Source organism: Heterodontus francisci, chromosome 37, assembly GCF_036365525.1.
Source record: "Heterodontus francisci isolate sHetFra1 chromosome 37, sHetFra1.hap1, whole genome shotgun sequence".
NCBI lineage: Eukaryota > Metazoa > Chordata > Chondrichthyes > Heterodontiformes > Heterodontidae > Heterodontus > Heterodontus francisci.
In genome coordinates this window covers 7,081,008-7,108,998 of record NC_090407.1, presented here as the reverse complement: position 1 = coordinate 7,108,998, position 27,991 = coordinate 7,081,008, and the positions used below count along the sequence as shown (strand labels likewise).

The window sequence follows — 27,991 nt, the reverse complement described above, 5'->3', positions numbered from 1 at the left end:
TTCCCTTGTCCTTTTTGAAATGATGGAATTAAGGTTGAAAAAGTCACTTGTTGCATGTCTCAAGATTTGCAGAAAACGGCACTGTAAGAATTGCTGGCACTTTCGACTACTTTGAAATGCTGCCAAAATTTCTCTTTGCAATGAACTGACTTCTATTATTTATGATCAGAATCTTGGCATCAATGGGATCGGAACAATTTCTAGCACCATTATGTGCGGGATTACTGTTTTATCTCAATTTACCTCAAATATGATCATGTCAGGGAATTAGCTCTGTATATATAAAAACTGCAGTGCAGTTGTAGTGTCCTCAGACTGTTTTGCAATAATGTGTGATGCATGGAGTGTGACTTTTGCATGCGCTAGATGCACCACTTTTAATATATAACTAGCAGGTCTCCTGCAGTGTTGCTAACAGTGAGTTGGACGATATGCTAATAGCAATAGGCATGTCATGGCAGACACTGAATTCTCAGAGCCCTAATACCTGGTGCCTGAATAAGTTAAATCATATTCGTTCCATATGGAACGTTTGAGCAGTATTTTGCGCATTCCATATTGGGAGTTTGTCCATCCTTCCTTGCAACTTGGGTTGGCAGCCTTAATGTTTATATATTTCTTTACCTGCATACTTGATATTTTTTCTCACTTACCTTTTCTTAAAGGCCTAGGTTATACAGCAAGATGGTAGACAAAGTAGACTCAGTTGTGGGGGGAGGGGTGGGTTGGAGGTAGTGTGGGTTGGCAGCAGTGATTGGTGGGAGCCCTGGGCCTTGGTAGTGTTGGGAGGTGGTCCTAGGATTTAGTAGCATGGGATGGGATTTTTGGGGTTTGGCACCACTCTTGGGTCTGAGATAGTTTTAAAGCATTGGGGGCAGAATTCTGGGGAGTCAGCAGTATGGGGTGGGGGGAGGTGTTCATGGGTTTTATCATAATGGGGTTGATCCTGGACCTTGACAGCACAGAACATGGGGGTTGTAGGGTTTCGTAGCTTCAGGGGTGGGGGTGAGTTCTGGGTTGGTGGCCTTTGGAGATGGTTTAACACTGGGGGTGGCGGGTGGTGGAGTTTTACTTGCTGACACTTTGGGGTTGGGTTCGAGTAGCGTGTGGGAAACCTGGAAAGTTGGGGTTTCCCCACATGTTGTGGAGTTTGAGTTTTGGCCCTGATACCTTCCTCACCCAGAAATCAGCCTGATTGATGGGCTTGGCTTCCAGTCAAGTGGGGGGGGCACTCTGGAGGAGTATGTCCGATCCAGGGGTGGGGTGGGATGGGGGTGGGACGTCTGATGGTGGGGAGATTGGGGGGCTGAGAGGAAGAACTCTTGCTCATCCTGGTCCACTAGGAGCGCTGTAAAGCCTCGCAGGTTAAATCCGAGGCTTCCAGCCTCATTAACATGTAAAATGCCAACCTGTGCTCAGAATATTTGCCCATTCACCCATGTTAAAATTCCCCCGTCTCTCTGAGTAAAAAATAAACCCAAGTAGCATAAATGTAACATTTTTACTGTAAAAGCCAACAAAATTGATTATCCACCATGTTTTTAAATCATTTGGAAACTCATAGGATTGCTTACCCTGGAGCATTCAGGAAATTGCAGGGGAAAAATATTAAATTGCAGCTGAGGCCTTCAAGTAAAAACTTTAAAGATACTCTCAGACGCAAAAGGAAATGTTATTGAAAAATGAAGTGTATAATGTATTTCTGTTTGCATTATACATATAATTTTCAAACCCCCGTTAGCAGGCTAAAGAGGAAAGAATTGATGGAGGAAGATTTTGAGCATTTTGATTGGTTCACCTCTTGACGGTCCTTGAAGGAGTGGTTGTTTTTCATAAGCACTTAGTGATTTTTCATTGGTTGCATTTTTAGCTTCTCTCCTCACTCTTGACTTTCAGATTCCCTATCTCCTCGGTGCTGACTTGCCAGATTTTGTCTGGTAATGTACCCGTGAAGCACCTTGGGATGTTTTACTACATTAAAGGCGCTATATAAATGCAAGATGCTGTTGTCACTGTTTTATTTTTCTCGGTGAAATATCATGCCAGAAGTGTGTGCAAATGTAGCAATTTTATAATGCAAGTAATGTTAATTCACCAATAAATCTGTGGTTGTAGTTCACGCCCTAGTTAGTTTCTTCATTGAGGGATTGCAGAAGTAGTTTGTAGCATTTTTGATGCTTGCCTGATAGCTCAACAATTTTTTTTTCATGGTGTAGAGTAACTGGCTTTTTATACCTGGGTAAGCTGGGGATTCTGACACTGAGTTCCACCCCCCCACCCCCCCTTTAGCCTGACCCAGTTTCCTAGCTAATGTATTGCACAGGACAGTCGTAGTAGATTTAATATTTTATTGCTGTAGTTTAATAGGAGACTTTATGCAGCCAGGTAAATCTGGATAGATTGAGGGTGCATTATCTAGACTTTTTTTTTAAAAAAAAGCAAAGATTCTCAAGAATGCCATAACCAAAACAGCTACAAGAAATCAGCCCAGGCTCAACAGAAAGGGATACATCACTTCACAATAATAATATGCACCCCACACTCTGAACATTCACAATTACTAAGTATACTGTCTACAAGGGTCATCCTCTGTATTTGAGATATTGGAGCGATAAGACTTACATCATGGATTGTACAAAGACTATCTGCAATTTTCTTCAAATAGTTCAATATTTTCTTTGAAAAACAAGGCTGTACGTTCTTGTACAAAGAGTTCGAGCCATTAAAAAAAGCACACAGCAATTTAATAGTGGCTCACACAGTTGGTCGAGTGCCAGTATAAGCTTACAAACAATGGATTTTGGAACATAATTCTTATGTGCTAAATTAGTACAAACAGCACTTCACGTGATTTCGTCCATTGAATTTTAATCCATCAGGACACGCTTGACTTGCGTAACACTTGACTTGTTTAATGCTTGACTTGTGTGGGTGTAACTTAACTTAATTATGAAGCATGGCCATACTTTAGTGTCACCATCCTTCTCTACTTTGTTTGTTTTCACTTCCGTTATCATTTGGATCTCATTGTAATCACTCTGTGTAATCTGATTAACTACGCTATCACCTTTTTAAAAACACTTGCAAAGAAATGTCAGTGTCCTCAAAATTTCATTGTTATTGTTGAGCGCATTGAAGCTTCTTTGACTTGTTGCTTTGTGAGTGAAATCATTTCTTTATATTTTAAATAAGGCCAAGTCCTAGTCTGTATTAGTCTGCACTGTTAGTGTATCAGGAAGGTGTTTTATAAATAAGTGGTATAGGACACAATTGACTGGAAATTTACTATTGAATAGGTCTCTCTCTTTTTATTGTTTCTCTGGCTCCAGTTGCATTGCCACCTTTGTGTCATTGTAACACATCAATGCCAAGCACAGCATAATTTAGCAATTGAGTTAGTGACCTGGCTGTTAAGTGTACTAAACTGAGACTTGTGAGATTGCTTCCATGGGCCATGCCATGTATTGCTTAGGAGTCACAATAGGGGGAGGCGGTGGCATAGTGGTATTGTCACTGGACTAGTAACCCAGAGACCCAGGGTATTGCTCTGGGGACATGGGTTCAAATCCCACCACAGCAGAAGGTGGAATTTGAATTAAATTAATAAATCTGGAATTAAAAAGCTAGTCTAATGATGGCCATGAAACCATTGTCGATTGTTGTAAAAACACATCTGGTTCACTAATGTCCTTTTAGGGAAGGAAATCTGCTGTCCTTACCTGGTCTGACCTACATGTGACTCCAGACCCACAGCAATGTGGTTGACTCTTACATGCCCTCTGAAATGGCCTAGCAAGCCACTCAATTAGGGATGGGCAATAAATGCTGGCCTGGCCAGCGACGCCCACATCCCATGAATGAATAAAAAAAAAGATGCACTATAATTTCAGTGTATGCTCTGAACCTTTAGAAGTTTATTTGTCCATCTTTTCGAAATGACCAAATAAATGAGCATTCCCACCCATGTCAAAACATTTGAAAGTTTGCCAAGTTAAAAACAAAATAATGCAGAACCTGAAAACTGAAAATACTGGAAAGACACAGCAGGTCAGTCAGCATCTTTGGTGGGAACAGAGGAGTTTAAGTTTGAGAGGTGAGCTTTTCTTGTACTCTAAAGCATTTATATCTAAAGCATAAATGTGTTTGTCCCCCACAGAGGCTGCTGATTTGTATGTTTCCAGCATTTTCGTCCTTTTTTTTCCTATATTAACTTAAAAATCAGCTGCCTGGACAGCAGAACCAAACACACATAACGTAAGAACTAGGAACAGGAGCCCCTCGAGTCTGCTCCACTATTCAGTAAAATCATGGCTGATCTGCTACATCAACCAGAGTTTCCTGCCTTATTCCCCTTGTGGATTGTAACATTCTACAGATACCACCAGAAGCTAAGTTTGTACTATAACTACAGTCTACAACTGCACCATGGAGGGAGCGAAAGATTCAAGATGAAACTATCCCAATGCACATCTCCCAGGAGCTGATTCGGCAGCCTTCTCAATCATGAGTGGTACAGGGGTATGCATTTTTTAGAAAGGGGCAGAAAATATATATAGAATGATAAAGAAAGGTTTGGGCGCAGATGAAGTATCACCATTACATTCAGCAGTAATGGCAATGATTTGAACTGAGCTCAGTGATCTGTTTTTATGTTTGTGTTTTCTTTTTGGTATGTACGAGACAGAAGGAAAAGGGCACCGCTCATGCCACAGGTCCAGGGAAGTGAGTTTAAATTGCGGGCCACAGAATATGAGGGTTGTACAGATGAGAGAGTTCGTGTGACATTGTTGCGTCAAACTTCCCTATGGACTAGTTGGTCGTACCCTCATCGTTGAATCAAAAAATTGTGCATTCAAGCCCCGCTCCAGGACTTGAGTACATAATCTATGCTAACACTTCACTGCAGTTCTGAGGGAGGATCAAGTTGTCTTTCAGGCAAGATATTGAACCAAAGCCCATTTGTCTGCTGTAAAAGATCCTTTTGATATAAGAGCAAGTACATCTAGTGTTCTGGCCAGCATTGCTATTCCCCGAACAACAACACCAAAAACTGGCCAATCATCTCATTTACTGTTTGTGGGACTTTGAGCTTGCAAATTGGTTGCCTAGGTGATAACGGTGCCCGCACTTCAAGAAGTAATTCAACAACCACTTGTATTTAACCAGTTCCTTTAATGTAGAAAAACATCCCAAGGTGCTCACAGAGGTATTTAAAATGGATGCTGAGCCAAAGAAGGAGCTACTAGGAGGGTAATCAAAAGCTGGATCAGGTTAATTGACCGTAAAGCACTTTGGGATGTCCTGCAGGCATCAGGAGGCATAGGTTTGGTCTGTAGTCACTGGCAGACCTGTGCTGTGCCATTCTATGCAAATCACTCCCAACCGGGAATTGTACCAACCTCAGCTCCTTTAAGGCTGTTTAGTCTTTTATTTGATTTTGATTGGTTAGCCAGCATTATCTCTTGGTATGAGCCCACTCCAGCTATTAGTCACCTTTCTCATAAATGACACAAAGACTCACAATATTGGTTAAATGTGTCAATACCACATCTGTAACCCCAAACTCAGTTAGGTGAAAACAGGCTGCATACAAGGGTGCGACATTTGGTTTCAGACTGCAATCACACTTCTATTTACATTGAAAGGGACACTTTGTTTTTTCCGCCTTTGCAGCTTTGATTGGTATTTTTACCTTGCAGCAAGACTTGTCCCGAGTATTTCTGAGTGATAATTAATGTTGCTCAATGATAGTAATGATCTGGATGCTTTTTACTTTCTGCACAGATGGGGGTCTGTATAATAACCAGTGGGACAGAGTCTGTTTCAGGACACAATTGCCTTGTAAACATATACACAAAAACCAGGTTTTTGTCCTTTTGCAGCTGGCCTGAGACTCATCCCATTTCAATATAGTGAACTATTCTTCACACTGAAAGGGACATCAAGGCTTGAGCACTTCAGTGCTCATGATTGCAAGAAGCATATGTTCAGGATGTTGTAACTGAAAATAATCACAGGAAGGACATAAGCTGTATCTAGTTAAGATCAACTTGGTCAGTCTGCTGAACAACATCTTAAATGGCAACTGAAAGTGGAAGGTTTTTAAGATAATTTGTCGTTCAGTTTTAATAAACCACTGATGCTCCTTGTCCTGTAGTCACACTGTGGAAGTCACGGATGGGTGCAGCCTAGCCATATTTAAGTAGAAAACTGCTTTCCCTGATCCTTTAAGTAAGTACACAGAATGAATAGCTACTCATCTTGCTTGGCTAATATGGAAATGGTCTGTGTATGTCTGTCGGGGTTGATTTTTGATAGGATGGGGAATCAGTTGTTGATTCCTGAGCATTTGGATGTTCGACACACACGAGCTGGACTCTGACTCTGAATGAATGTTCTTCTCACTGTAGGATGTTAAAACCACGTTGAAAACAGTACAAGCCCAATTTTAAACAGGCTTTAACTTCTGCTGATAGAGCAGTACTAATATTCCAGTGTTATGTCAGTCCTGGGTTGATTGTGACTGAAGTTTGATTTATTATACTTTTAGGTGTCAATATTAAGTTTCCAAAGATGGCCAGTCTCTGTTCTTTTATCCATTCTTACAACAATAACACCCTGTAGTTATATCGTGACTTTAACGTCGTGAAATGTTCCAAGGTACTTCACATGTGAAACTATCAAACAAAATTTGACACTGAGCCACTTGAGATGTTAGGACTGGTGACCAAAAGTTTGGTCAAACTGGTATGTTTTGAGGAGCGTCTTAAAAGGAGGAAAGAGAGGCGGAGAGGTTTGGGAAGGCAAATCCAGAGTTTTGGGCCTTGCCAGCTAAAAACATGGCCAGCCATGGTCGTATGATTAAAATCAGGAATGTGAAACCCATCAACGGTTGTTCTAATGCGGTTGAATATGCAGCTGTATGTTTTAACTTTGTATTTTATAACTTATGGTTGGGTGGGTTGAGTTATTTTTAATGATTTTTGATATCAGTTTCACTTCAGGAATTGCTTCAAAAAGGGTGGAGCTGTGAACTTCGATCCCCAACAACTTGCTAGTTTCATTGGGTGGTGAGCCTTGGTCCATCATTTCCCAACACCTTTCCAGCTCCATGCTGGAACTCAGTAACTAGTCTCTGGGAAAGACATGCATTCTCTTTTGGCCAACAGCAAAACAAAGAAGAAGCTGCAACAAAAACAAGAAATGCTGGAATCACTCAGCAGGTCTGGCAGCATCTGTGGAAAGAGAAGCAGAGTTAACGTTTCGGGTCAGTGACCCTTCTTCGGAACTGACAAATATTAGCAAAGTCACAGATTATAAGCAAGTGAGGTGGGGGTGGGGCAAGAGATAACAAAGGAGAAGGTGCAGATTGGACCAGGCCACATAGCTGACCAAAAGGTCACGGAGCAAAGGCAAACAATATGTTAATGGTGTGTTGAAAGACAAAGCATTAGTACAGATTAGGTGTGAAACCACCCAGGATCACAGGTATCTCCGAGAAATACAACGTTCCTCGGACTGCTACTCTCGCCACATCCTGAGATCCACACTCAGTGCTATGCGCCGCCACATGCACACACTGGACCTCTCTCTCCAGCATTCACACCTAATCTGTACTAATGCTTTGTCTTTCAACACACCATTAACATATTGTTTGCCTTTGCTCCGTGACCTTTTGGTCAGCTATGTGGCCTGGTCCAATCTGCACCTTCTCCTTTGTTATCTCTTGCCCCACCCCCACTTCACTTGCTTATAATCTGTGACTTTTCCAATATTTGTCAGTTCCGAAGAAGGGTCACTGACCCGAAACGTTAACTCTGCTTCTCTTTCCACAGATGCTGCCAGACCTGCTGAGTGGTTCCAGCATTTCTTGTTTTTGTTTCAGATTTCCAGCATCCGCAGTATTTTGCTTTTAAAGAAGAAGCTGCGGTGGTTCTGGGTTTTGTGGTCACACAGAGTGGACGATGACTCCTTTAACTCCATACAATCAGCCATCTGTCTCTGTCTATAGTACAGGCCACAGGGAGTGAGCCATACCGATTGGCAATGATCATGAGTTCTTTATGGAAATGATGTGATCAGGCTGGATTAAATATCCCCCAAGACTTTTGCTGAAGCAGACAGAACAGAGTTCTGGCATCTGTATTTAACTGACCTGTACGTGGGATATTAAGTGGTCGTTGTTGTGTCAGGAAGCTATCTGTTGTCTGTGCTGACTGCATAGAATTCTTTACTGCATCAAGTTAAGCCATCTTAACCTGGTCATTTTAATGATACACTCTGTCGGTTTTACCGTATTATTGGCAATAATTATAGAAAAAAGCATACTTGGGTCAATATGCTTTTAACATTGTGACACCATACTTCTCATGGGGTGGCATTAGCCTCTCGAATTGCTCGCAATGGTGCCAGAGCTATGGACCATCTATGAAGGTATTTTCTCAATCGCATGGGGCAGATGTTCATCCTGACATGTCTCGTAGCTCAACTCTTGTTTTGGGTCTGTAGCCTACATGATTTCTGGGATCATAATTAGGTATATAGCCAGCATATATGTGTGCGTGTGTGTGTACATGTGCACATATACATGAGGTTTTAAATATCAAATACCCCTTGCCTTTGCTAATGGTGAGTCAGGGTTTTTATAATAAGGATATTATGACAAATAGCATTCTCGGCAAAATTATTTATGATCTTTTTGGGAGTGGCTGTGGAATCTGAATACACTGGAAAGCAGGACTGGAATCTAGCATGGGTGTATGTGACTTGCCAATGCCACAACTCTGAGGCAGTTCCAGGGTCTTGGGATGTGAGGGAGAATGGGTCCTGGGGATGTGAAAGGGAATGAGTCGTGGGTGTGGGAGCACAACAGAAAGAGGTTCTGGAGGCACCAGAGGCAACTGGAGAAGGAAGCCCCAGGATCTGACACTATTGAGTTGCCCACAGATCGGGAAGAAGTCCTGGGATCTTGGAGCATAGCGGGTGGTGGAGGATGGAATGTGGAATGGGTGAGGGACATGGTATCTGATGATATTGGGCTTTTCTGTTCTCCAGCAATGCGTAAGAGCTGTTATTGGAGCAGAGTAACATCTGCACAGTATAACATTTCATTTCCTACACTACATGTCCTTATGACCCCTTTTTTTGAATCAGTGAGCCAATGTGCACTGAACTCTGTACAATTTCATGCTGTGAATTGACGGTCACTAGGGAATGGGTTGAGGCTGTTCATTCTCCTCAATTACAGCTCTCTGAGAGAGACTTCCACCTCATTAATATCTAACAACAGTTCGGCAAAAAGTTTATGGTGCACAGAAGAGCACATAATTATTCAAAGAGACTTGTGGGAGGGTGGGGACGTGCAGTGAGTTGGGCTTTATTTGCTATGATTGTATGTGGTTTGCACCTACAGTCTGTGGAGGCAGAGCTCCCAATCGGAGCTAAATTTTAATGGGGAAATTGCAAAGCAGAGGCCAAGCACTTCACAACAACAACTTGCATTCACAAAAATAGATATTAGGACAGGTAAGTAAAAGCTTGGTCAAAGATGTAGGTTGGAAGGGAGGGAATTCCACAGCTTGGGGTTTGGGCAGCTGAAGACACCGTCTCCAATGGTGGAGCAAAGAAAATCAAATACGAGCAAGAGGCCAGAAATCTGCAAGGGTTGTGGGGCTAGAGGAGATTACAGAGCTCGGGAGGGCGTGAGACCATGGACGGATTTGAAAACAAGGATTCGAATTTTAAAATTCACCACTGGGAGCATTAGTAATATGAGTCCTAATGAGGCCCTACACACATTCCAATTGGCAAACTAATTCTGAGCGGCTTTAGCGAAGGTCTGCGTGTGGGTTGACTGTCTGCTTCACTTGTTTCTGGGAAGACAATCTGAAGGGGAAATCAGAGAAATAAGGAAAACCAGAATGGAAACATTCTCACTGTTGGGAATATTAAGAGCCTCCCAGATTTTGCAGCTACAACAGCAGCCTTGAAACGAATGGGTTAAGACACAATCTGTTGAAGTGTCGGAAAGTATAGCTGAATTTCCTTCTTGTAACTTCTCAAAAATTAAAATCTAAACGGTCCTCATTTTAATACAAATGAAAGTTGCTGATAGTTCAGAAAGACACATTTGAAAACCGCCTTCCTGATTTTTTCGCAGAATTTATGCTGAGTCTTACTCTGGTGAAGGAGTCTCCCTCAGTAATGGTTTTGCTGTTAGCACCAATCAGATAAAAGCCAAAACTGAACAGTAGGTGCAGCATGGCTGTAAAATCGGGCTGTGTGGAAAGGAGAGACTTTGCACAGCAGACCAGGAAGAGTCCAGCATACTAGACTGCTGTGTCGAGGGACGGGGGATTTCTTCTGAAGAAGTTCAATTCTGAGTCAAATTGTGAAAACTAGGACAGAGATCAGTGATTTGTGAAACAGCCAACCCAAATCACCTTTGTGGTCAGCCTTAGCATTGGTCGAAGTCTGGTAATGAATCACCTGCCTCTTGTTTGACAGTGAAAAACATATGCTGGCAGAGGACCCAAATAATGTAAAATAACCATAAGAACTTTGGCACTCTTACTAGCATAAACAATTGTTTCAACCTTTTGAAAATAATTTTTTTTTTTTTTTTAATCCTTTTGACTTGCCTTTCATGACAACCAGACTGCCAAAGAAGTACTTTTGAAGTGTAGTCACTTTTGTAATGCAGGAAAAGCGGCAGTCAGTTTGTGCACAGCAAGCTCCCACAGACAGCAATGTGACAATGACCAGTTAATCTGTTTTTGTGCTGTTGATTGAGGGTTAAATATTGGCCAGGACACGGGAGAACTACTCATCTCATCTCTTCTTCAAAATTGTACCATGGGATCTTCTACATCCACTCAAGCAGGCAGATGGGGTCTTGGTTTAACGTATCGTCTGAAAGATGGCTCCTCTGACAATGGAGCACTCCCTCAGTACTTTTTGAAGGACCACAATACCTGTATAAATTGAGGCAAAATATGTTTATGTACTGGTTATGTATTTATGTAGGAAGGTGAGAGAGATACTGAAACTGTATGGGACTGAAGAGCACCAGGTATGACAATGTGCCTTTGTCCCAGATAGTTTTTGATCTAAGAGTATGGTAGCATAATGGTTATGTAACTAGACTACTAATCCAGAGGTCTGGACTAATGACCTAGAGACATGAGTTCGATTCTTGCTGGGGCAGCTGGGGAATTTAAATTCAGTTCATTAAATAAATCTGGGAAAAAAAAGCTAGTCTCAGTAATGGTGATCATGAAACTACTGGATTGTTGTAAAAATCCATCTGGTTCACTAATGTCTTTTAGGGAAGGAAATCTGCCATCCTTACCTGGTCTGGCCTACATCTGACTCCAGATCCACAACGATGTGGTTGACTCTTAACTGCCTTCTGACATGGCCTATCAAGCCACTCTGTTCTATTCAAGAAGGTGGTTCACCATCACCTTCCCAAGGGCAATTAGGGACGGGCAATAAATGCTGGCCTTGTCTATGACGCCCACATCTTGAGAATGAATATTAAAAACAAAAAGGGCTGACAGAATTCTGTCTCTTCATCAAAATGGTAGACAGCAGCCTAAGACTGAGGGGGGAATTTTATGGAGGTGACGGGTGTCATGGCCGCCTACTAGACAGCCATGAGTGACCCATGTTGCCTCCTTTGGGGAAGGCCCGCCAAATGATGAGCCAATCAGGCACTTGTGAGGCGACTGGCAGGCATTTCCCCGGATCAGGACCCCGGGGCGGGAAGTCCTGCCCACCGAGAGCTGCCAGTCAATCCGAGGCTGGTAGCACCACTGGGGAGGTGGTGGCTACTCCAAGAATGGCACCCACCGCAGGCCCAGGATCGCAGGAAATCTGGGCCAGAGGTAAGTGATGGCAGGAGAGGATTTGCAGGGTGGGGGTCAGGGGGGTGGTAGAGTGTTGGGGGGTCAGCAGCAAGGGCAGGGGGATGCCTCTCCGCGGGCTCCCCTTCTTGATGCTGGGTCCCTTGATCAAGCACTGAGTGTCTTTGAATGAGGGACCCCACTTGGGAGACCACAAGCAACCCGCACGGATTTGCATGTCGGGCTCCTTGTGTGGCGAAAGGCCCACCCACCGCTGGGATAATCCCTGTGGTGGGAAGAGGCCTTTAATTGGGCATCAATTGCCCCTTAAGGGTCTCAATTGGCAGCGAGGCAGGAAGGCCATCCAAGGGCCTTCCCGCCATGGATTTAATCGGGCTCGAGGCAGAAAGGTGGGGGTGTCCACACCCGCCATGATCCCGCCCGATTTAAATGGCCTCCCCACCTCCAAACTCACCAAGGGGGAAAGCATAAAATACCGCCCTGCGAACCAGCTGCTTTTGGGTGAAGAAACTGGCAGATGTCACTTGACAAGTTTGTAAAGCATCTTAGTTGCACCAACACATTACAGGCACTGAATTGCAGCTGCTTTGGTTCTTCTTTGCAAAATGTATTTTGGTGCTGGTGTTGTACTTTATTCTGAGATAAAACTCGTGGCACGTTCAAAGAATATGCTTGGCATAGACTTGGTTTCCACTTACCTGGTGGTGCCTTCTGTTAGGGTGTAGTGTGTAACATGGGAGGACCTGCAGAGGAGCTGGCAAAAGCGAGGCTTAGACAGGGACAAAGGGAAAGTACAGTGCATGTATGCTGGGCATCAGCAGTTAAGGGATTAGTCCATTTTCGAAAGTTGTTATTTTCTCCTCTCCTTCTCCTGACCTCTCCCACTCAACTTCCCAGCTGGAAATTTGCTCCCAGGTTCTGCCAATACTTTGGTACAACTGTGAGAGAGGACTGGAGTGACTGAGTCACTGATATCTTCTTCCCTTCCACAGTCCCCCACCCCCACACCTCACACGCTCTCTGAAGTAACTGGACTTTACTCAGTGCCTCCCTGTAACAATGCAGCTGAGCTCGGAAACTTGCCTTGTCCTGTTTTTGCAGGATGGAACTTGTATCTTGACCTGGGGATTCATCCAGTTTCATGTTGGCCTAAACGCCGCCAAAGAAAATGTGAACTCATTTTGCAATTCTCCATGGAGGGGACCATTGTGGTTAATGCACTTTAAAGGGAAAGTATTTTGTGCAGAATCTTTCCAAAACGTTCACCCATCAGTTTATTTTAAAAACACAAAAATATTACTTAGCCCTTTGAATGCCCATAGGTTTTACAACTTGTTTGTCCGACATACTTGAACTGTCTTGATGAGCGAAATGAATAAGAGCTCCAATCATTATTTTATTTTTGAGGTATTGACCGTGTGGAGAAATGATGTTTCTTTTTTATTCTAGTTGCAATGTAATTTAAAAATTAATACTTTTTTTTTTATCAGTTAAGGGAAATGTATGTAACTGTTTTTCACGCTCCTCATCTGAAACCATTGTGAGGGTGTAGCTAGCTGCTGTTTAGTCTCTCAAGTTGCCTTGTGAAATAGATGCCCTGTGGTTTTAATTTTACATTAATTCCAAACCTTCGCTGTGACTAATTAGCAGAAACATGGGAAGAGATAGCTTGCATGATTTTTTTTTTCCCGTCAAGTGTTCTTGATGCTATCTCTTCATGTGACAGCAATGTCCAAAAGCACTTATCAAATCTGAAGAGTTATAGATCCTTCTGCCTTGCTCTTATCTGTTTAGACTACATCTTATTGACGGTAGGACCCAAGCTTCACAAATCAGGCTATAAAGACTCAGAGCTCTGCAGACCTCTCGAGTGAGTGTTTGCAAGTGTGAGTGATAGATATTTATATTTTTCTAGTTTCCTCTCCTCTCTAATCTTTGGTTGGGTCCTTCTGACCGAGAGAGCAAGCAGGTGGCCCATGATTGCTCCTCAGTCTCTACTTCTGCTGCTTGGACCCCAGTTACGAGGTTTCACATGCAAATGATACAAGTTTGTCTGTCTGCCGGTTTTCCTTCCCTTGCAGAGAATTGTTTTGTATCAGCTTTTAAAAGTAAAAATGAGAGCAATGAGGTTCCTGTTCTTTGGTATTTGCAGATGTATCTCATCAGTCAAAGAGTTTCTGTTATATTTTTAGAAGTATGCTTGCTGGAGGTCATGAATCTAGGAACATAGGAACAGGAGGAGGTGATTCAACCTTTGCCGCCATTCAATTGGATTGTAGCTGAAATGAATCTCTGCTCCATCTACTTTTAATACCCTTGCCTAACAAAAATCTATCAACCTCCGTTTTGAAATTGACCTCACCGCAACAGGATTTTGGGGGAGAGAGTTCCAGATTTCCACTACCCTTTGCATCACAACCATTAACAAACCAATTGATTTGATCTTACAGAAAGTTCATATGTGACTTTCTCATACAAGATTTGAAATGTTTTGAAGGTTAGCTTCGTTGATTCAATTTGCTGGTCAAATCCTTTTCAGTCCTGAACTACTAATCCTACAGAATTGGAAACTTCCTTTTTACCTGGTGCTATTTAAGTTAAGTTCTTTGCTTTTTAAATGCTGCTCATGGGTACAAAGCTATATTTCAGTTTACCATATATCCACATATGAATTTGAGCTGCTTCTAGGAAGTCCTGCTCTCTTTCAAGGCAATAAAGCAAAGACAGAAAATGCTATCTCTCCTGGATATAATTTTCTAATTAAAATCTGTAGAGCAGTTGTTCAGAAGTTGAAATGGCTGTTTTAGTGGAAGAAGGCTGGATGTTGAACCTGAGTTACACAGATTATAAGAACATAAGAAATAGGAGTAGGCCATTCGGCCCCTTGAGCCTGCTCCGCCATTCAATAAGATCATGACTGATCTAATTGTGGCCTCAGCTCCACTTTCCTGCTTGCCCCCCCCCCATAACCCTTGACTCTCCTGTAGATCAAAAATCTGTCTAACTCGGCCTTGAATATATTCAATGATCCAGCCTCCACTGCTCTCTGGGGAAGAGAATTCCAAAGATTAACGACCCTCAGAGAAGAAATTCCTCCTCATCTCCATCTTAAATGGGAGACCCCCTTATTCTGAAACTGTGCCCCCTAGTTCTAGATTCCCCACAAGGGGAAACATTCTCTCAGCATCCACCCTGTTGAGCCCCTTCAGAATCTTGCTTCAATAAGATCACATCTCATTCTTCTGAACTCCAATGAGTATAGGCCCAATCTGCTCAACCTTTCCTCATTAGGCAACCCCTTCATTTCAGTATTCAGCCTAGTGAACCCTCTCTGAACTGCTTGCAATGCAAGTATATCCCTCCTTAAGTAAGGAGACCAATATTGTATTTGGTAATCTAGGGGTGATCTCACCAGCGCCCTGTACAGTTGTAGCAAGACTTCCCTACTTTTATACTCCATCCCCCTTGCAATAAAGGCCAGCATTCCATTTGCCTTCCTAATTACTTTCTGCACCTACATGCTGTCATTTTTTGAACGTACGAGGACACCCAGATCCCTCTGTACTACAGCATTCTACAGTGTCTCTCCATTTAAATAATCTACTTTTCCATTTTTCCCATCAAAGTGGGCAACCTTTCCTTTTCTCACATACTCCATCTGCCAAATTTCTGCCCACTCACTTAACCTATCTGTATCTCTTTGTGTTCTCCTCACAACTTGCTTTCCCACCTATCTTTGTATCATCAGCAAATTTGGCTGCAGTAAACTCGGTCCCTTCATCCAAATCATTAATATAGATCATAAATAGTTGATGCCCCAGCACTGATCTTTGTGGCACTCCACTAGTTACAGTGTGTCAACTTGAAAATGACCCATTTATTCCAACTCCCTGATGGCTTCTGATGAAGGGTCACAGACCTGAATCATTAACTCTGCTTCTCTCCAGACCTGCTGAGTATTTCCAGCACTTCTCTATTTTTATTTCATATTTCCAGCATCCACTGTATTTTATTTTCATCCTGACTCTCTGTTTCCTGTTAGTTAGCCAATCCTCTATCCATGCTAATATATTGCCCCCAACGCCATGAGCTCTTGTGGTTCCTTCTTGTATTTAGATTTCCAAAAGGCATTCACTACATCTACTGTTTCCCTTTATCCACTCTGCTTGTTACATCCTCAAAGAACTCTAATAAATTCGTCAACCACGATTTGCCTTTCACAAAACCATGTTCACTCTGCTTGATTGTATTCTGATTTTTTAAATGTCCTGCTACTACTACTTTCATAATGGATTCTAGCATTTTCTCATTGACAGATGTTAGACTAACTGGCCTATAGTTTCCTGCTTTCTGTCTCCCTCCTTTCTTGAATAGAGGTGTTACATTTGTGGTTTTCTAATCTGCTGGGACCTTTCCAGAATCCAGGGAATTATTACGTGCAAATTGCTGTCCTCAACATTTATCCCTCAACCAACATCATCACTAAAGCAAATTATCACATTGCTGTTTGTGAGAGCTTGCTGTGTGCAAATTGGCTGCCACATTTCCTACATTACAACAGTGACTACGCTTCAAAAGTGATTGTAAGGCTGTAAAGTGCTTTGGGATGGCCTGAGGATGTGAAAGGTAATGTATCCATGCAAGTACTTTTTCTTTGTGACTTTCAGAATTGCTCAGACTACATGGATTAATCTGTAAAACTGTTTTCAAAAGTTGACTATTGGAATGCTCATTGCTAGCCACGCCACTGTCGCTTGCTAGGTCTGAGAGTATTTTGTTTGTTTAATGTCGGTATTGGTTGGATTTAATGATGCGTTTAAGTGGATGGATTTTTAGAGAGAAAAAAACCTCTCCATCTAGGGTTAACACTAATAAACTGCAACACCTTTTTGTGTCAGGTCAAATTTAACACTTTTGAATGGGGCCCACTCAGAGTGAAAAATTGCAGGTCAGAAGTGATTAAATGGAGAATGCAGACCACAGTTGGTGCTTTGTAAATAATTGAAGTGGTGCCACTGCCTGTCAGTGCTTGGAAATTAAGGCAGCTATCGCTCAAGTGGCTTATTTATCATAAACCACTAATTCTGACATTTTTTTCCTATTTATTCAATGCGTTGATTCTTGAATTTTTTTTTTGCACTTTAATTTTTATGTGTTTTGTTTTCCTAAGTAAGAACTAATTTCCTGAACTTTATTGAAAATCATGTACTTATTCAAAAGTACCAGAACACAACTCTGGTGTGGTTGCTTCGAGGCTTTGACTCACTATATCTCTGTAATTTCCTTGACTTTCCTGCTACTCCATCCTCCTCCAGTGTCTCTCCTCGATGGTCTATCTCTGTCGTACTCCCTTCTCTTGATTCTGCACATACATGTAACAATGCAACCATTATGATGTCTCCATTGACCTTTTCCTCCTCTGTTGGTATGAGCGCCTCCAATGTGTCCGAGGATTCCATTCTTGGTCCCCTCTTCACTATCGTGTACCCTTGATCAGCAACTTTGAAACCAGCTTCGTTATGCATGCTGATGGCACGTACCTTACCTCTTTCCATTCACCCACAATCTGCTATATGGTGCTTTACAGCTGCTACAACACTCACCTGTTTGGCTCATCCAGATCTTAATATCAATCTTCATTTCAGTTCCATGTCAGTAAAACTAAAGCTGTTTTCGCTGGCTCCGCCCAGTACCAGATACTTCAGACCTTGACTCCATAAGCCTACCCAGTGCTACATTGGCTCTAGATGAGATGTCGGGAAGCTCAACGTATTGCCCAAGTCCAAGCTGAAGTTCTCTCCCACATCCGTTCCATCACAAAGACTACCACTTTCCACTTCTGCAACATTGCCATTCCCTACACTTCACTATCCCAAGATCCTAGTCCGTACTGTTATCACCTCAAGGCTGGATTTTTGTAAAGCTTTCTTAACCACCTCTCTGTTCCAAAAATGTATCAATTATAATTCATTCAAAATGCTGCAGCCCTGAACTCTCCCACACAAATTCTCACTTTCGCATTGCTCCTGTGTTTCTAAGCCCCAGTAGCTTTCCTATGCACAAGTGGATTGAGGTCAAGATTCTAAACCTTTTTCCCAAATCTCTTCATGGCTTTCCCTCATTCTACCTTAGTGATTTTCCCCAGAACCTTTAGCACAGCGACTCCTCCTTGTATGCTGCTCCCCTGTCCATGTTGTCTTTGCAACCTCTACATTCCAGTCCTCTGAAATTCCCGTCGTAGACCTCTCTCCCTTATTATCTTCCTTTCTCTATTCAAGAGCCTCCTCAAACCCTTCCTCGATGCCTGACCAAGCCCCCTCTACTTTCCCATTACCGTCCTGCTGAGCATCTAATTTCATTATTAATACAAATTCCAATAAGGCATTTTATGTAAGGAGCACTGCAACGTTGCAAACTATTTTTGGATGAGTTAACTTTTCCCTCACACATCAACATCCTGGGGGTTGCCATTGACCAGAAACTGAACTGGACTAGCCACATCGATGCCGTGGCTTCAAGAGCAGCCCAGAGGCTGGAAATGCTGCGGCGAGTAACTCGCCTCCTGTCTCCCCAATGCCTGTCCGCCATCTACAAGGCACAAGTCAGGAGCGTAATGGATTACTCTCCATTTGCCAGGATGAGTGCAGCTCCAACAGCACTCAAGAAGCCTGACGTCATCCAGGACAAAGCAGCCCGCTTGAGCAGCACCCCATCCACCACCTTCAACATTCACTCCCTCTACCACCGACACACAGTGGCAGCAGTGTGTACCATCTACAAGATGCACTGCAGCAACTCACCAAGGCTCCTTTGACAGCACCTTCCAAACCTGTGACCTCTACTGCCTAGAAGGACATGGGCACCAGATGCATAGGAACACCACCACCTGCAAGTTCCCCTCCAAGTCACAAACCATCCTGGCTTGAAAATATATCACCGTTCCTTCACTGTTGCTGGGTCAAAAACCTGGAACTCCCTTTCTACACCACATGGATTGCAGCGGTTCACGAAGGCAACTCACCACCATTTTCTCAAGGCCATCTAGGGATGGGCAAGAAATGCTGGCCTTGCCAGCAACACTGAGATCCCATGATTGAATGAAAAAAAACCACACTTCCCTGGAAGAGAAGGCAGTTAGGCAGCTCTGAGTCCAATAACTTTGATCAAGAATCATTGTGTTGGTGGGGAGTCTCGTGCACAAGCTCACATCCTGCCACACTATAGCATGACAAATGGCATTTCAAAACCTTTCTCAAGGTAAACTTCCTGTAGAGCTGTGTTTTCCAGCTGATGGTCATTTCTCCTAACATCCCACCCCCATTTCCAATCAAGGGCCTGTTTCTCTCTCCTGTGAAATTCATTGGGAAATTTTTCTATGTGCTATGTTAATCCAAGTTTGGTGTTGATCACAGATCAAATCTAGAACCTCTAGCATATATTATGTTTTAAACATAAATCGTAGGGTTCTGGTTAGCCCATAGTGGAGTAATGCTTTGTCCTTTATATCTCAGGGACTTGGGTGTGAATTCAATCAAGATTCAATCAAGTCCCACATGAGAAGGGGCAGTACTGGACCTAATCCGAGGGAATGAAGCCAGACAAGTGGTAGAAGTGTCGGTGGGGGAGCATTTCGGGGATAGTGACCATAACTCTAAGATTTAAGGTAGTTATGGAAAAGGACAAAGATGGATCAGAAATAAAGATACTGAATTGGGGGAAGGCTGATTTCAATCTGATAAAACAGAATCTGGCCAAAGTGGACTGGGAGCAGCTATTTGTAGGAAAGTCGACATCACATCAGTGGGAGTCATTCAAAGAGGAAATAGTGAGAGTTCAGAGCCAACATGTACGCGTTAAGGTGAAGGATAGGTCCAAGTCCAGGGAACTCTGGATGTCAAGGGATATAGAGGATTGGATCGGGGAAAAAAGGAGGCTTATGGCAGATCCCAAGCGCTGAAAACAGCGGAGGCACTAGAGGAGTATAGAAAGTGTAGGGTGGCACTTAAAAAAAAAAAGTAATTAGAAGAGTGAAGAGGGGACGTGAAAAAACACTGGTGAGCAAGATAAAGGAAAATCCCAAGGCGTTTTATATGTATATTAAGGGAAGAGGATAACCAGGGAAAGAGTAGAGTCCATTAGGGACCAACGTGGCAATCTTTGTGTGGAGCCGGAGGACATGGATGAGGTTTTAAATGATTACTTTTCATCTGTGTTCACTATGTAGGTGTAGAGATCAGGGAAGGGGATTGTGATATACTTGAACATATTAGCTGTTTTAGCGGGCTTAAAAGTGGATAAATCCTCAGGCCCAGATGAGATGTATCCCAGGCTGTTATGTGAGGCAAGGGAGGAGATAGCAGGGGCTTTGACACAAATTTTCAAATCCTCTCTGGCCACAGGAGAGGTACCAGAGGACTGGAAGACAGCGAATGTGGTACCATTATACAAGAAGTGTAGTAGGGATAAACCAGATAATTATAGTCTAACATCAGTGGTTGGGAAACTATTGGAAAAAAATTCTGAGGGACAGGATTAATCTCCACTTGGAGAGGCAGGGATTAATCAGGGATAGTCAGCATGACTTTGTCAGGGGGAGATCGTGTCTAACTAACTTGATTGAATTTTTCGAAGAGGTGACTAGATGTGTAGATGAGGGTAAAGCAGTAGATGTAGTATACGTGGATTTCAGTAAGGCTTTCGATAAGGTCCCGCATGGGAGATTGGTTAAGAAGGTAAGAGCCCATGGGATCCAGGGCAATTTGGCAAATTGGATTCAAAATTGACTTAGTGGCAGGAGGCAGAGGGTAATAGTCGAGGGCTGATTTTGCGATTGGAACCCTGTAACCAGTGGTGTACTACAGGGATTGGTGCTGGGACCCTTGCTGTTTGTAGTGTACATTAATGATTTAGATGTGAATATAGGAGATATGATCAGTAAGTTCGCAGATGACACGAAAATTGGTGTTGTAAATAGTGAGGAGGAAATCCTTAGATTACAGGGAGATATAGATGGGCTGGTAAGATGGGCGGAGCAGTGGCAAATGGAATTTAATCCTGGAGAGTGTGAGGTAATGCATTTTGGGAGAACTAACAAGGCAAGGGAATATACAATAGATGGTAGGACCCTAGGAAGTACAGAAAGTCAGAAGGACCTTTGTGTACTTGTTCATAGATGACTGAGGACAGCAGCACAGGTAGATAAGGTGGTTAGGAAGGCATATGGGATACTTGCCTTTATTAGCCGAGACATAGAATATAAGAGCAAGGAGGTTACGATGGTGCTGTATAAAATGCTAGTTAGGCCACAGCTGGAGTACTGTGTACAGTTCTGGTCACCACACTATAGGAAGGATGTGATTGGACTGGAGAGGATGCAGAGGAGATTCACCAGGATGTTGCCTGGGTTGAAGTATTTCAGCTATGAAGAGAGACTGAAAAGGCTAGGATTGTTTTCCTTAGAGCAGAGAAGGCTGAGGGGAGACATGATTGAGGTATACAAAATTATGAGGGGCATTGATAGGTTAGATAGGAAGAAACTTTTTCCCTTAGCAGAGGGGTCAATAACCAGGGGGCATAGATTTAGGGCAAGGTGCAGGAGGACTAGAGGGGATTTGAGGAAACATTTTTTCACTCAAAGGGTGGTTGGAATCTGGAACGCACTGCCTGAAGAGGTGGTGGAAGCAGGAACCCTCACAACATTTAAGAAGTATTTAGATGAGCACTTGAAATGCCATAGCAGACAAGGCTATGGGCCAAGTGCAGGAATATGGGATTAGAATAGTTGGGTGCTGTATGGCCAGCACAGACACGATGGGCCGAAGGGCCTGTTTCTGTGCTGTATAATTCTATGACTCTATGAAGAGGGACCAGCTGCCTCTGTCTGGCGCGAAGGTTCTGTTGTAAATTAATTCTGGGCAGTAGGTGTCAGCCCAAAGCACAAAACTGCTTCAAATTTTGTACTGAAATAGCACTCTCACTTGGAGGACAAAAAATGCAATAGGCAGAGGTCGCTGGCTATGTACTTTGTGGGGGCTGAGGAGAAGCAGTTTTACTCTGCACTATACCTGGAATCCGTGCGCTGACACCGGGTACCAGTATTACCAAGTAAGATTGTTGGTGATTTCCTGAGAAAATGAAACTTTCTTCTCATGTTGCAGGGCAGCACAGTAGATTGACCCGGGACTGGGAGGAGATGATATCTAGAAGTAACCTTTTCAGATACTATTTCAAACATTGCAACAGGGATTACAGTACTTCATTGGCTGTAAAGCAATTTGCGATGATAGCTTGTGAAGCTATATTGTCATTTATTTTTCTCCTTCCTCTCTCTCTCTTTATACCTCCCAGATCTGGTCAGTGGGACTAGTTCTGTTGATTTATTCCTGTTCTGTTCTGCCTTTTCTCAAATGTCACCAGAACATGAGTATTCTCCAAATCTTCGTCACTTAGTCGGGCTTAATTTCTATTGGATGAAAGTTCCAAGTATTAATGATGTACCTAAAGATATTCTAAGTACAGCCCCAGAGGTTGGCCAGTCTTCAGAGTAGAACAGCACAGGACTATGTAACCTTGCTAATGCCTTCCTAAAGCTGCACTTTGTATTTTCTTCCCTTACCTCTTCCTGTTGGGTTGTATCTTATGCTCAGATGTGGTTGCAGCCACAGTGATGGTGCTCTTGACTTTTGATTCTTGATTTTGCTCTAGTACCCGGGGGGGGGGGGGGGGGGGGTTAATCCCCAAAGGGCCAAAACCTGTCATCAACCAAATAAACATTCCCAGCAGGTATCGATTGCAAGACGATTAGGGGAATTTACTGACCTAAGTATTCAGAGATCATGCTTTTACTCAGTGAATAAAAAAAAACTGAAGAAAAGATCTCAGCACCTGAATAAATGGAGGAAAATAGCGAGTTAAGAAATGACAAAAATACTTTTCTGAGAAGGTTTTAGTTCCTTTTATCTCAATAACAGGAAAAAAGATGAACTATCTTTCTGTCCTACCAGGAGGAAGACAGATATTTTCCATGTTAGGAGTACTGGTGATTTCCGAGCAGGCTGTTTGCCCTTGAACTCTGCAATGATGCACATTTGAAATGTGCACTGTTCTGTTATACTTTCAGCTTTGAATAAATGTGAATTTTGATGGCTGTGAATTATAGTTGAGACAGAGATTTCACTCTTGCTGCTGCCTTCAGCTGGGATGTCTGAGCTAACCAAAGAGAAGTGAACAGGTTTCTCAAAATGTGTGAACTCAACCAGACTTTCACTTCACTTCTGCTTGGCTAAATCCTCTCCACAATGTTTCAAAACCCATGTAAACAACTCAAAATAACAAGAAAGTGACAAATGTCAGTCAGCAGTGTTTCCACTCATAGGGCATCTGCTAATATAAGGCTAAGTCCCAAAGGGACTTCACAATGATCAGACTGTGAGCAAAGGTGAAGAGCTCGCATTTATAAAGTCTCGTATCACATTCCTGACACATCCCAAGGTGCTCCGCATTCACAATTGATGCTATATGGGTGAATGCAGCAAGCACTTTGCCCACTCACCCACAATGAATGACTCTTTAATTTGTTCTCCATGGTGTTGGTTGGGGGAGAAATGTTAGCCAGGACATCAGAGGCACTTCTTGCCCGTCTGCATCAGTTACATAGATGTTTTCATCAGTTGCGACTAAAAATTTAGCAAAGGACTTGGCTTTGTCCTGGAGGTGATGGTTCAAATTCTCAGCTACGTCACTGATTCTCTCAGCGACTGTGTTTCTTGAGAGGTTGATATTTGCACAAGCTCTCGCTGACCTGGACACTCTATACCTACAGCTTTTAGCATGCAACTCTTCAAAAATTCTCCACCACAAAATGGTAATGCGGACTCAGGTATTTCATAGGCAATCACATTGCTTGCCTGAACAGTAGCATCACTTACCTGCAAGCATTCGTAAATATTGCTGCTTTCGCAATGACTGTGGGAACGCAACACATATCTTCCCACAATTTTCCTGTGTACTTATTATTTCTCATCATGGTTTGCTTCATAGTGACCTTGAACGTTGCATTCTTTCACCATAGCTTACAAATCAAGCACATGGGCTTTCCATTCATAACTACAAAGAAATACAGAATTTACCATTTCTTTAGAAATACACAACACTCTTGATTTACCTTTTCTCCTCTTGACTGAAGGCTTGTGGCTGGAGTACTTGAAAATCAGGGATTATAATCACGAGATGGTGAATGAATAAAGAAAGGAAGATTCTGCGGGAAATAGTCCTGTCACATTAAGCAACTTTTATTTTTATTCCTTCATGGGATGTGGGTGACGCTGGCCAGGCCAGCATTTATTGCCCATCCCTAATTGCCCTTGAGAAGTTGGTGGTGAGCTGTCTTCTTGAACCACTGCAGTCCATGTGGGGTAGGTACACCCACAGTGCTGTTAGGAAGGGAGTTCCAGGATTTTGACCCGGTGACCATAAAGAAACAGCGATATAGTTCCAAGTCAGGATGGTGTGTGACTTGGGGAACTTGCAGGTGGTGATGGTCCCATGCATTTGCTGCCCTTGTCCTTCTAGTTGGTAGAGGTCACGGGTTTGGAAGATGCTGTCTAAGGAGCCTTGGTGCATTGCTACAATGCATCTTGTAGATGGTACACACTGCTGCCACTGTGCGTCGGTGGTGGAGGGAGTGAATGTTTGTAGATGGGGTGCCAATCAAGCGGGCTGCTTTGTCCTGGATGGTGTTGAGTTTCTTGAGTGTTGTTGGAGCTGCACCCATCCAGGCAAGTGGAGAATATTCCATCACACTCCTGACTTGTGCCTTGTAGATGGTGGACAGGCTTTGGGAAGTCAGGAGGTGAGTTACTCGCCTCAGGATTCCTAGCCTCTGACCTGTATCCAGTATGCACAGGCGTTGGTTCGACTGCTAAATTCATGGAGCCTGGTTTGTAGGGATTCCAAGTGAGTCCCTAAAATGGGTGTTGGGTCCTTTTTAAATTTATAAATTACGAGTCTGAAGGACTCCATCTGGAAATGAGTTGGCAATGAATGGAAGAGGCATTAGGTCTGTCAGGCTCCAGATTCATCAGCTGCCCTTGTTAAAGAAAATTGTTCCTGGAGATCTGTTGGAGCAGGAATGCTCCTCTGACTCCACAGGAATTGCAATTGCTCCGCTCACCCCTCCTCCCACACAGTGTAGCCCACTCCAACCGCATTCACCCAACCCTGCCCCAACACCTCTCCTGAGACAGTAGTTTTGGTCTGCCCAATATTTAATTGGAGGAATTGCTCTCCAACCAATACTGGATATCGGTCAAGCAGCGTAGCAAGTCCAAGGCAGTGGAGGAGTTGAGAGAGGTGATGGTGAGGTCAAGCTGGGTGTCATCACTGTACGTGTAGAGCCTGGTGTGTGTTTGGCTGATGCCACCTAGGGGCAGCATGTCGATGAGAAATCGGAGGGGCCAAGAATAGAGCCTTGGAGACCACCAGAGATCACGGAGCAGGAGTGGGAAATGAAGCCATTGATGGTGATTCTCTGTTATTACTGGATAGATCAAATGTCATTTTAAAAACTCTCACAGAAATCAGAAATGTTACAGTGCAGAAGGAGGCCATTCAGCCCATCGTGTTTGCACTGGCTCTCTGAAAGAGCAATTCACTTCGTCCAAACACCCTCCTTCCCTCGTAACTCTGAATATTCTCTAAATACTCAAGGTATTGAAGATGACCTAAGCAATTAACATGTCTCATTTACGGCAGTTTTTAAAAAAAAATTAAAATAAACTGTAATTCTGAAATAAAACCCATAAATACTGAGGTCCTTCAGTAGGAAAAACAAAGTGTTAACATTATGTGTAGAGACTCATTATAAGAACCTTTAAACCGAGCTGGCTCAATGTCTGATTTAGGAATTAAATTAACAACAGCACAGTAAAATGGCCTAAAGTGCTTCACAGGAGCGTTACCAGCCAAAATTTGACACTGAGCCACACATTGGGACAGGCGATCAAACGCTTGGTCAAAGATTTTAAGGAGCACCTTAAAGAAGGATAAAGGAAAAAATTACATTGATATAGCACCTTCCATGATCAGAGGATGTCCCAAAGTGCTTTATGGCCAATGAGGTACTTTTTTTTCCCTGGAAGTGTGGTCGCTGTTGTGATGTAGGAAACGCAGCAACCAATTTGTGCACAGCAAGCTCCCATAAACATCAATGAGACGATGACCAGATAATCCGTTTTAATAATATTGATTGACCAGGCCACCAGGGGAAAGACCGATAAAGTGGTGCAGAGATTTAGGGAGGGAATTCCAGAGCTTCGGGCTTCATCAGCTGAAGGCACGGCTGCCAATGGTGGAGCGATTAAAATCGGGGTTGCGCAGGAGGCCAGAATTGGAGGAGCGCAGATATCTTGGACAATTGAGGGGATGGAGGAGTTTAAAGAGCTAGGGAGGGGCGAGGCCATGGAGGGATTTGAATACAAGGTTGAGAATTTTAAAATCGAAGTGTTGTTGACCCGGGAGCCAATGTAAATCAGCAAGCACAGGGCTGATAGGTCAAGGGGGCTTGATGGAAATTAGGATAGGGACACCCATGGTTGGGATGAGCTGAGGTTTATCTAGGGTGGAAAATGGGAGGCAGGCCTGAAAAAGATGTGGATAGCATTAATTATAGAGGAAGATCATCATGCATGCCGGTGGAATCTCAAATCATGGAAAGGAAGCAGTTCAGAAGGAATAATGCAGTGTGTGAGGTTAGATAGATACTCTGGAATTTCACTTCATTTCCTTCGTGAGGGTTTTATGTCTTCGTTGAGTCTACAAAGCTGAGAAATACAATTATTGCCTCTGCCTCAAACTGGGAAGAATAATAAAAGACATGTGTCACCTGTGGGGTGACATTGCAGCTGTAATAAAAGCAAAATACTGCGGATGCTGGAAATCTGAAATAAAAACAAGAAATGCTGGAACCACTCAGCAGGTCTGGCAGCATCCGTGGAAAGAGAAGCAGAGTTAACGTTTCAGGTCAGTGACCCTTCTTCGGAACTAGCAAATATTAGAAATGTCAAAGGTTATAAGCAAGTGAGGTGGGGGTGGGGCAAGAGATAACAAAGGAGAAGGTGTAGATTGGACAAGGCCACATAGCTGACCAAAAAGTCATGGAGCAAAGGCAAACAATATGTTAATGGTGTGTTGAAAGACAAAGCATTAGTACAGATTAGGTGTTAGCGGGCTGAATATTGAACAGCAGCAAGTGCAAACATGAAAAAAAAACAGTGGGTAAGCAAACTGAACAAACTAAGATGAAATGAAACAAATGCAACAAAAAAGGTTGTAAAAAATATAAAAAAGAAAAAACAACTAAAAATGAAAGTAAAATGGGGGGCTGTCATGCTCTGAAATTATTGAACTCAATGTTCAGTCCGGCAGGCTGTAGTGTGCCTAATCGGTAGATGAGATGCTGTTCCTCGAGCTTGCGTTGATGTTCACTGGAACACTGCAGCAATCCCAGGACAGAGATGTGAGCATGAGAGCAGGGGGGAGTGTTGAAATGACAAGCAACCGGAAGCTCGGGGTCCTGTTTGCGGACTGAGCGGAGGTGTTCTGCAAAGCAGTCACCCAGTCTGCGCTTGGTCTCCCCAATGTAGAGGAGACCACATAGTGAGCAGCGAATACAGTATACTACATTGAAAGAAGTATAAGTACAAGTGCTTCTGGTATGACCTCCTTTTTCCTCAACTGAGGATTCCCCCTCACTGTTGTTGACAGGGCCCTCAACCGTGTCCGGCCCATTTCCCGTACCTCTGCCCTCAACCTTTCCCCTCCCTCCCAGAACCGTGACAGGGTTCCCCTTGTCCTCACTTTCCACCCCATCAGCCTCCATATCCAAAGGATCATCCTCCGCCATTTCCGCCAACTCCAGCGTGATGCCACTACCAAACGCATCTTCCCCTCCCTTCCCCTGTCAGCGATCCGAAGGGATCATTCCCTCCGCGACACCCTGGTCCACTCCTCCATTACCCCCACCACCTCGTCCCCATCCCATGGCACCTTCCCCTGTAATCGCACGAGGTGAAATACCCGCCCATTTACCTCCTCTCTCCTCACTATCCCAGGCCCCAAACACTCCT

At 43.3% G+C, this 27,991-nt stretch overlaps 1 protein-coding gene across 5 annotated transcripts in view; it reads left to right on the top strand.

Moving 5' to 3' along the window:
• The window catches only part of pik3cd (phosphatidylinositol-4,5-bisphosphate 3-kinase, catalytic subunit delta), a 214,981-nt gene that overhangs the window by 8,872 nt on the left and 178,118 nt on the right, over positions 1-27,991 (top strand). The window contains exon 1 of one of the 5 annotated variants that reach the window (XM_068016970.1): positions 6,213-6,231. The exons of the other annotated variants lie outside the window; for them this stretch is intronic. The gene's annotated coding sequence lies outside the window, so the exon portion shown is untranslated. Of the gene's footprint in view, positions 1-6,212; positions 6,232-27,991 lie in introns of those variants that run through there. 5 annotated transcript variants of the gene reach the window in all.